Raw genomic sequence first — 7,640 nt, forward strand, 5'->3', positions numbered from 1 at the left:
CTAGCTATACTAAGTTTAATGCTGATGAGGTGGCTTCCATCTCCAATTTGGCTGTCTATAAGACATTAGCTGAGGTCACACCGGATCTACAAAACACCATTCGTTCTACTATTGTTGATAGAGTGTCTGAAGCAGTATGCACAGCTGGGGAGGTTACCACTTCTTCTATTGAGAACAAGCTCAAACAAGTGTGTGCCTTTGCAGATCTTGCGGTGGAAGCCATTGTTAAACAACATGAAGAGGAGGAGGATTTAAAGAAGTGAATCATCTCTCACAATGAGTATACTGAGGATATTGCTCGTCTTCAAGCTGATTTAGATGCTGCTAATCGTAGAATTATTTTCCTTGATGAAGAAAACAGGGTGTTAGAAGAGAGATTGGATTCGCAGGAACACCAAATGGCTACTATGATTCCTAACTCAGCTTATGTTCAAATGGTGGAGGTAATGCAACGCATGGCTGATCTTCAAGCTGGTGTTAGGGCTAATGTCCAAAACATGGCCATGGGTGTTGCTAGAAATGAAGTTCGTACTTCCAACCTCTGCCTAAGACAATATGACGTAGATCCTGGTGCCCATCTTTCTCCTGCTGATGCTGACTGGAACAATTTTGCTTTCTCTGTTCCTCAGTCAGATAGTGACCTTGATGCACAAGTCTCCCCTGCTCACCCTTCTGCTCCTGCTGATGATAAAAAGGGGGAGAAGAAGTCTAAGAAAAAGTCCGAAAAGAGAAAACAATCTGAGGGGGAGCATGAGCATGAAAAGGCTCCTAAACAGCAGAGGAGAGATGGTGATGATGGTAGTGATGGTACTGGCACTAAGCCCCAGCAACGCTCATACTGAAGCTGGTGTACATGCAGCTGGTGAATCTCAACCCAGTGTGTCTGCCACATCAGTGGATGATATTGGTTCTGGCAGTAAGCCCAGTGACGTTTCTGAATTGGCTATTGCTGAATCTTTTGCTGTCTCTCAAACCATTGAACGTAAATTGAAAAGAAAAATGGAGAGACATCAGAAGAGACAGCATGAATTAGATGCTACATTCAACGCTAAGTTTGGGGCATATGGTGCTCTAAAAAGGCTTAAAATGGAGCGTAGGCGAACCCTCACTCCTGATAAGCGTGAAATTGATGGTGATCTGATCAGCATTGGAGAATATAAAAGGGCTACATTGAAAAGAAATGCTAAGTTCATGATCAAGTATGATAAAAAGAAAGCCAAGCTGTATGTTGAGCGAGCAGATAGAATAAAGAAAATGACTCCTGAAGAGATGAAAGATTACTTAGCTTCTACTGAGTCAGGAGGAGTTAGAGCTGATGTATTTATGAAATGGCTAGATGCAATATTAGAAACCAGCTCATCTTCTCGACCAGTATCATCTACTCAGCCAGCTACACAACACCAGCCAGCAGATATTGATGTTCAGGGGGAGTATCTTGCTATTGTTCCCTATCTGCCATCACAAGAACCAGTATCAACACAAGAACCATCAGCTGAACCCAAGCCAATTGACAAATAAAGGGTAAAATCTGCTCCTAGGGATAACCAGCCCCTAACGATAGGTAGAACGATGATTATACTCGAGGTATAGAATGAGATGTTGAGGCATGGATTGTTGATGGTACTAGTGCTGTTACTGATGGTACTGTTGGTGCCGGTGATGTTGCTGAAGCTGGTAAATTTTTGCACCATATTCTCCAAATTTATTTTTTCGAGCGCGAAGTTTGTTGACTTCTTCTATTATTCCGGGGTGATTGTCGGTTGGAATGAGCGAATGAATAAGGTTTAGAATTTTAGATAGAATATAATCTTGGCGAGATATTCGGGAAATGAGAGAGAAAATAGTATTACAAACAAGTTCGCCGGTAAGTGTTTCAGGTTCATCGCCAAGTGGTAAATTCGGTTGGTGGAAGGGATGGTCTTCTTCGCGTCTCCATTGATTAAGTTGACTACGAACCCATCAGATGAATTGGGGATGACTGATTGATTAATTCATTCTGGTGACGCTAATAGGTGAAACTCCATATCGGAATAGCTGCCGGAATTCGAGGAATTCGAACTGGTTGAGGGATTCATCTCGTACGATCAGATGAAGGACTTTTCGATAAGAAATAGATTATAGGATGTATATTAGTACCATGCAATACATAATTTACATATGCATATATAATACTAAAATCTCATAAGTTACGGAAAAATCTACGGAAGCTATCAGGCAAAGGTAACAATAACAGATACGCTAAGATATGAATTTATCTATACACAGTCTATGCAATAGAGGCAGTAAGACGTGTCTAGACTTTATGGATGATAAGAAAATAATTTTCGACACTAAATGATAAGCAAAACTTTTGACATGCAGACACGGTCGAAGTCCAGACTCACTAATGCATCTAAACAACTACTAGTTAGACACACTAATGCAAGACCTGGTTCGCTAAGACCACCGCTCTGATACCAACTGACGTGCCCCGTTCATATACAATATAAACGATTCACAATAGTTGATTACATCGCGAGGTAATTGACCTCTATATGATACATTTTACAAACATTGCATTCATTTTTAAAAGACAAACTTTCTTTACATCGAAAGTTGACAGCAAGAATACTATTTCATAATACCTCCAACTATAATTGACTTAATAATAATCTTGATGAACTCAATGACTCGAATGCAACGTCTTTTGAAATATGTCATGAATGACTCCAAGTAATATCTCTAATATGAGCAAATGCACAGCGGAAGATTTCTTTCATACCTGAGAATAAACATGCTTTCAAGTGTCAACCAAAAGGTTGGTGAGTTCATTAGTTTATCATAAATAATCATTTCATAATTTTAATAGACCATAAGATTTCATATTTCCATTTCTCATAAATATACGTCCCATGCATAGAGACAAAAATATCATTCATATGGTGAACACCTGGTAACCGACATTAACAAGATGCATATAAGAATATCCCCTATCATTCCGGGAAATCCTTCGGACATGATAAAAACAACATCGAAGTACTAAAGCATCCGCTACAACGGATGGGGTTCGCTAGGCCCAATAGATCTATCTTTAGGATTCGCGTCAATTAGTAGACTGGTTTACTAATTCTTAGGTTACCAAGTAAAAAGGGGCATATTCGGCTTCGATCATTCAACCATATAATGTAGTTTCGATTACTTGTGTCTATTTCGTAAAACATTTATAAAAGCAGCGCATGTATTCTCAGTCCCAAAAATATATATTGCAAAAGCATTTAAAAAGGGAGTAATGAAACTCACTATACTGTATTTTGTAGTAAAAATACATATGACGACATTGAACAATGCAAGGTTGGACTCGGATTCACGAACCTATATCATTTATATATATACTAGCTTATAACCCGCGATTTCGCGGGATTCTATATAAAAGCTTTTGTAATTAATCTAAATGATGTAGCAAATACATCAACCTTATTAATTTTGGTTTGTCAATGATTTTTGTAAGTACTGGAAAATATATGTACATATACATATATTAGAAAACACTTGGTTACTAACGTCATTAACTCTAGCTTGTCAACCTCCACAAAAGCTTCTTGACTTTTTCTTTTATAGATAATTGTATTCAATTTCACTCGCTTGTCTCGAGAATAGAGAAAAAGAAAAGGTTAACAATATCAAGATGTGGTCCAACGGTTGGTGGACTGCCTCTTTTAGGGGAGGTCAGGAGTTTGACCCCCGTTGGTTACATATTAAAAACACAATTTCATCCCTGCCATGAAATATCCACCCATGACGCCTTTCCCATATCGTTTGGAGGGGTAAAGGGGAGGGGGTTTTACTTGGCCGTGCCCTTGGATCGATTTCAAGGTTTCCTCCCGGACATCGATGGGGGCGGGGTTATTATCGCTGCATCGGCATAGTCGAAACGGGAGATGATCGCAACGGGTGGTTTAGTCCCCCTATTGTCAAAAAAAAAATATATATATATATATAAAATAAATAAAATATCAAGACAGTTATAAGTAAATGGGTAGACATTATGAATCCTATGTAAGCTCATTTTATATATCCACATAAAGGACTAAAAAAGTAGATACAAGAACTAAATTATGATGAAGTGGTTAAGGGTTGTCACAGTTGATAATCCAACAAAGTTGCGCATCATAACATTTAGGTTTGCCTTATGATAAAATAGATAATAAAGGGTCCCATGTTGTTAATGAAGAACTTTATACTTGAAGTCAATAAACCCAACCAACTATCAACAGAACCTAGATAACCATGATGACTCACCCAATTAACCACACAGGCAGCCTTCATAGATAAATTGAAAAAAATCAAACACTCTTCTCCCCAACTTACCATATCCATTAGTAATCACCTTATGAGTTCGCTCATTTCACAAGCCCGTCTTATATATGAGAAATCCAAAAAATACAAAAGTTTCCCAGGTGAACCTGCAATGAAGCACAAATAAAAGCCAAGTTAATCAGCTTACAATAAACAACTCCATGCCACTCAGCAAACTTACGATATGATTTGTTGATCCCTGAGTGAATAAAATACAGAACTTCCCTCGTATTAGATAACTTGTGTCAAGAATAAAAAAGCAATCCTGACCCAAACTTATCATGATGTAATTCATTTGACCCATTATTTGGAAAGAGTAGACAATTGTGATGCAGTGGTGATTTTGACCCACTCCATCTAGCACTTTTGACCCATATTGGAATTAAAGTAGCTATTATCACCCAAAGGCATCCGTTGTAACTATAAGCATGAGTAGAAGACATAGACCTAACCATCATACACTCTTTTTGCTTCAGTGACGATGAGAATGTGATCACATTCTCCTTTATCTCACCTTAAATCTAACTCTGTTATCAAGACAAGAATGCTAGTCAGTCTAATTTTTTTTTGATGGGAACACAGTCATGCCATCTATTAAAAAGATAGTAGTGAAATATTTGAGTATGAAATTGAAAATTAAACCCCCATAAAGTAGTACACTATCAAACGCTCGAGAATTTAGCCTCCTTCAGTTTTAGAAATTAACCAACAACACAACATTTTATAACAAAGATGCGTATATAGATATAAACTTACAGTACATAACTTCAACTTCTGACTCATTCAACTTCTTATTAATTGAACAACACCTACATTGACACAAAATAGACTTCATATTTTAGATTCAAATGTTACTTTGACAAAGCTACTTGTTGAGTTCCACAAGAGTAAACCTGAAACAGCTCCAACTTGTGATTTAATCTAATGCCTTTTATCCCTAACCCATTATGTTATAAATGGGACCTTCATATATCTTTTTTCCTTAAAGATGGAATATACAAAATACCTTGTGTAGATATAGTCAATGGTATGTAGCTTTGCATCGCGAGAAGCTGTGAGTCATAAGGGTTGAAACTTAAAGTCTATCTTTAGTGCATACATCACAATACCTATACTTGATCATATCTAAGATAATTTATATTTCAATTGCAAGTACCTTTTAATTAAATTCATATAAATAAACATCTCCATGAAATTAACCACTAACATCACCAAAATTCACATTTCCTGTAATACATAATATGCAACTAATTTGGGGAAAATAAAAAATTAGAATTTTTCAAAAGAGATGATCTATTGTCAAAAAAGGCGTATTATTTTCTATTTAAGTAAAATGTGATTTCAAGTAACCTCCAACTATGAAAAACTAATACCCTAAAAATTCAAGTTACCTCAGTGTAAGAAAAATGACATCGAATCGAAACTCCTAAAAACACAAACGTAACTGTTCTACGTTTAAAACGAAATAAAACTGAAATTTTACCTTAGATGAGGACAAACGATACTTCTAGGTTACTGGGGAGTGATTTTAATGCAACAATTGCTCCGAAACTTACAGCTTCAATTCATCATCTCTAGCTTCCTCTTTGTGAGGGACGGTATTTGATCACATTAATAGGTATGGTTTGTTGCAACATTCTTGTACCAAGACAATGATCGTCTAACAAAGTTCTTTACAAACATGTGATTTTTTTAATCTCAAAAGCAGTAGCCATAATTGATCCACCTTCACATGAGTGACATGACTCTAAACTCAAGTTTGAAATTTCCTGAACACACACAAAACTATTAACTCACCACTATGAGACGATCACTATGATGAAACAATATATGTTAAAACGTGAACACTTATCTATACACATGTGTTAAAACAAACAAAGACATACAAATAAGCAATACCATTGCATTTTGCTGCAATTTCTTGTTTGACTCTGCCATGGCTCCTAGGAAATCCGTCACTGGCACCTAAAAAGTCCTTCAGTTTACCCAAAACTAAAGCAAAAAGTAGAAAACATGAGCAAAACCAATATGGTCTCCATATCTAACACTTAGGGTATGGCTGTTTAGTTTGCTTTAATCTTAGACATATTCATATTTAATCTGTCTGTGAGAATGTCTAGAGTCATAAACATGAAAACTAAACAACAACGGTAATATGTTTTTAAAAGAGTACCTTTAGCTACAGCAACAGCAGCAGTAGAGAATCTCACGGTGAATGATATAACTTGCACCGACTTTACAGTAGCAGAATTTGAGAGTACCTAAAATCAAAGAACTATGGAAGGCTTAATCAAATACACACTCATCATAGATTGAAGCATTTTATCGGACAGTTAGAAGGCTTAATTGAAATATTTCTTAATTATATTCCAAGATTCATCGATTACAAAACAAAAAGGAAAAAAAAAAACAAACTAAATAGTTTAACAATAGATTAACCCAAGAAAAAAAATAGAATAACTCAATTGTTTAACAATCGATTAGCAAACGATATAAATCGTTCAGAACGAAATAGAATAATCCATTACCAATTGGAGATACACGAAATTGATTGTTATCACAAATCAATTAACCAATATAATTGCACGCGACCCTAATTGCATAGATTGAATTCATCTAGAGATGATGAAACAATTTTTTTGTGTGCTGCACCCTAATTGCATAGATGGAACTCATCTGGAGACGTGATAATTTTTAAGCGAAGAACCCCTAATTGAAATTAACCTACATCATGATTTGATACGAATCCCGTGTGTGTTTTTTTTTTTTTTTTTGGTTCTGAGGGCATTTTAGGGATGTAGTGTCGAGGAGAGATACAATTGTTGAATTATCAAGAGTTTTAATAGTTGAATTTAAAAGTAGAATTTGCATCTAATGGTTATTTCTTTGACATGTAAGCTATTTTTAAGGATGATTAGCTAAAACTAACTTTGTTATTATATATAATATAAATATAGATTAACACATATAATTGACATGTAATAATATTCAAACCCGTTTGTATATATTTATTTTATATTACTTATTTAAATAGTAATACAATATTTATATAGTTATCATATATGTGTTTGATATATTTTTTTTTATAAATAACTTTTGGTTTGTTAAAATAATGATTTTAATAATACTAAAACAGTGTTGATAATAATGATATTTAGGTTTCATAATGAAATATTAATTTTTTTGATAATAAAACTAGTTATTTTATTTGTAGTAATAATAATAATGATAATAATAGTATGTTGAAAATAATGATAATGATACTTATAATAATGATAATACTAGTAATAAAAATAATAATAAGA

General features: G+C 35.0%; 1 long non-coding RNA gene across 5 annotated transcripts; it reads right to left on the reverse strand.

Moving 5' to 3' along the window:
* Window positions 1-4,131: 4,131 nt before the first annotated feature.
* LOC139858042 (uncharacterized) lies at window positions 4,132-7,079 on the reverse strand. Of its 5 annotated transcripts, XR_011762797.1 has the most exons (7): window positions 6,864-7,079; window positions 6,509-6,610; window positions 6,235-6,327; window positions 5,229-6,104; window positions 5,092-5,144; window positions 4,348-4,442; window positions 4,132-4,256 (listed from the first exon to the last, which is right to left on the reverse strand). It is a non-coding gene; the product is annotated as an uncharacterized lncRNA (long non-coding RNA). The 5 variants fall into 5 exon arrangements; XR_011762794.1 differs by having other exon boundaries at window positions 5,092-6,104; XR_011762796.1 differs by having other exon boundaries at window positions 4,348-4,862; window positions 5,092-6,104.
* Window positions 7,080-7,640: the final 561 nt, after the last annotated feature.

This window comes from Rutidosis leptorrhynchoides, chromosome 7, assembly GCF_046630445.1.
Source record: "Rutidosis leptorrhynchoides isolate AG116_Rl617_1_P2 chromosome 7, CSIRO_AGI_Rlap_v1, whole genome shotgun sequence".
Lineage (NCBI taxonomy): Eukaryota > Viridiplantae > Streptophyta > Magnoliopsida > Asterales > Asteraceae > Rutidosis > Rutidosis leptorrhynchoides.